The sequence below is a fragment of the Arachis hypogaea genome, chromosome 19 (assembly GCF_003086295.3).
Source record: "Arachis hypogaea cultivar Tifrunner chromosome 19, arahy.Tifrunner.gnm2.J5K5, whole genome shotgun sequence".
NCBI lineage: Eukaryota > Viridiplantae > Streptophyta > Magnoliopsida > Fabales > Fabaceae > Arachis > Arachis hypogaea.
In genome coordinates, this window is record NC_092054.1 from 90347062 (window position 1) to 90350523 (window position 3462).

Sequence of the window (3462 nt, forward strand, 5' to 3'; positions counted from 1 at the left end):
CACCTTGGGACTTCCAATTTTTAGCATTTCAAGTATATGGAATTAAGTAACAATACAACCTTCAGGTGATGGTTTCTAGCTGTCCCCTTGTTGTCATCATCCATAGTTTTTGCTCCTTCACTTCCTTGGATGATGGTGCACCATTTCCTCAAAAGGTTCCTGCAAAGTTATTGGAAGTTGCTTGTTCCCAAAGCACTTGAGAAATAGTTAGCTTGCATGTATGCTTGTGAATTTCTGAACTTAATTTGGTGTGTGAACACCAAACTTAGTTCCTTGCCTAGTACAACAGATTGCATACTTGCAGAGAGCCTCATATGTTGTTATTAACTAAACAACTATTAACTAAAGACTAAACTACTGCTAAGTGGTTCCCCTGATTGGTTGGAGCTAGCATTTTGCCCTTGAAGGAGTGTAGTGTGATTCTAACTGAAATCTTTGGTGGAACACCAAACTTAGAATTACACACTTACTCTTGTATTGTTTTGGTGTGTAACACCAAACTTAGCTCCTCGCAATACGGGGGAAACTACTTGTGATTTTTATTAAAATGCAAATGAAAAGAAAACTACCTTAGGTTGGGTTGCCTCCCAACGAAGCGCTCTTTTAGCGTCACTAGCTTGACGTTCTGCCTTTGTCATGGTGGTTGGTAATGCTTCAGATCTTCCCCTCTTGCAGTAAACCTATATCCATTGGCTTCATCAATGATCTCCACATGTTCTAGGGAGAGAACTTTGTTGATGGTGAAAACCTTAGGTAACTGAGATGGGATGGTGGGGAGATGTGGTGGGATATCTAGGAAGTAAGCTGAGATCACTTTATTCCCTGGAGAGAAATATTCTGTAGGGATCTTTTTATTCCTCCATCTCCTTGGTACTTTCTTCTTTGTTTCTTTTGCTGTTATCCTGCTCTTTGTGGTCTCTTTCCCTAGGGAGATTTTGTTGCTGGTCTCATATGATTCTGGTGGTTTTGGCTCCACCTGAGTTTCCTTTAGCTGTGACAGCTGCTGATTCTCTTGTTCATCACCCAAAGGAATTCCAGGGTGTACAGCTTGAGCTTCAATGCTTTTTTCTCCCACCATTGCTCTGTCATGCTCTATGGTATGCGAAATTGTTACTCAGGTTGTGAATTGTTGTTCGAAATTGATTCCCTGGCAATAGCACCAAAAACGGATGCACAGAACCATGGTCTAAACATATCTTCACAACTTCACATAACTAACCAGCAAGTGCACTGGGTCGTCCAAGTAATAAACCTTACGTGAGTAAGGGTCGATCCCACGGAGATTGTTGGTATGAAGCAAGCTATGGTCACCTTGTAAATCTCAGTCAGGCGGATATAAAATAGTTATGGAGTTTTTGAAATTAATAATAAAAGAAGGATAGAAATACTTATGTAAATCATTGGTGAGAATTTCAGATAAGCGTATGTAGATGCATTCGTTCCTCTGAACCTCCGCTTTCCTGCTGTCTTCATCCAATCAGTCTTACTCCTTTCCATGGCTGGCTTTATGCAAGGGCATCACCGTTGTCAGTGGCTACATCCCCTCCTTTTGTGAAAATGGTCCAAGATGCCCTGTCACGGCACGGCTAATCATCTGATGTTCCCGATCATGCTGGAATAAGATTCACCCTCCTTTTGCGTCTGTTACTACGCCCAACACTCGCGAGTTTGAAGCTCGTCAAAGTCATTCAATCATTGAATCCTACTCGGAATACCACAGACAAGGTTTAGACTTTCCAGATTCTCTTGAATGCCGCCATCATTCTAGCTTACACCACGAAGATTCCGATTAAGAGATCTAAGACACACTCATTCAATCTAATGTAGAACGGAAGTGGTTGTCAGGCACGCGTTCATAGGTAATGATGATGATTGTCACGTATATCACATTCAGGTTGAAGTGCGAATGAATATCTTAGAAGCGAAATAAGATGAATTGAATAGAAAAACAGTAGTACTTTGCATTAATCTTTGAGGAACAGCAGAGCTCCACACCTTAATCTATGGAGTGTAGAAACTCTACCGTTGAAAATACATAAGTAATGAAGGTCCAGGCATGGCCGAATGGCCAGCCCCCATGATCTAAGAACTAGGCGTCCAAAGACGTTCCAAGATTCAAAGATGCCGAATACAATAGTAAAAGGTCCTATATATAATAAACTAGCTACTAGGGTCCTAATATATAATAAACAGTAGTAAAAGGTCCTAATTGATGCATAAATCCACTTCCGGGGCCCACTTGGTGTGTGCTTGGGCTGAGCTTGAAGTCTTCACGTGGAGGGGTCATTCTTGGAGTTGAACGCCAGCTTTTGTACCAGTTTGGGCGTTGAACTCCACTTTGCAACTTGTTTCTGGCGCTGGACGCCAGAATTGGGCAGAGAGCTGGCGTTGAACGCCAGTTTGCGTCGTCTAAACTTGGGCAAAGTATAGACTATTATATATTTCTGGAAAGCCCTGGATGTCTACTTTCCAACGCAATTAGAAACGCACCATTTTGAGTTCTGAAGCTCCAGAAAATTCATTTTGAGTGCAGGGAGGTCAGAATCCAACAGCATCAGCAGTCCTTCTTCAACCTCTGAATCTGATTTTTGCTCAAGTCCCTCAATTTCAACCAAAAAATACCTGAAATCACAGAAAAACACACAAACTCATAGTAAAGTTCAGAAATGTGAATTTAACATAAAAACTAATGAAAACATCCCTAAAAGTAACTAGATTCTACTAAAAACATACTAAAAACAATGCCAAAAAGCGTATAAATTATCCGCTCATCACAACACCAAACTTAAATTGTTGCTTGTCCCCAAGCAACTGAAAATCAAATAGGATAAAAAGAAGAGAATATACTATAAATTCCAAACTATCAATGAAACATAGCTCCAATCAAATGAGTGGGACTTATAGCTTTTTGCCTCTTGAATAGTTCTGGCATCTCGCTTTATCCATTGAGGTTCAGATTGATTGGCATCTATAGGAACTCAGAGTTCAGATAGTGTTATTGATTCTCCTAGTTCAGTATGATGATTCTTGAACACAGCTATTTTATGAGTCTTGGCCGTGGCCCTAAGCACTTTGTTTTCCAGTATTACCACCGGATACATAAATGCCACAGACACATAATTGGGTGAACCTTTTCAGATTGTGACTCAGCTTTGCTAAAGTCCCCAATTAGAGGTGTCCAGGGTTCTTAAGCACACTCTTTTTTTTTTTGCTTTGGACCTTGAGTTTAACCGCTCAGTCTGAAGTTTTCACTTGACACCTACACGCCACAAGCACATGGTTAGGGACAGCTTGGTTTAGCCGCTTAGACCAGGATTTTATTCCTTTAGGCCCTCCTATCCACTGATGCTCAAAGCCTTGGGATCCTTTTTATTGCCCTTGCCTTTTGGTTTTAAGGGTTATTGGCTTTTTGCTCTTGCCTCTTGGTTTTAAGAGCTTTTGGCTTTTTCTGCTTGCTTTTTC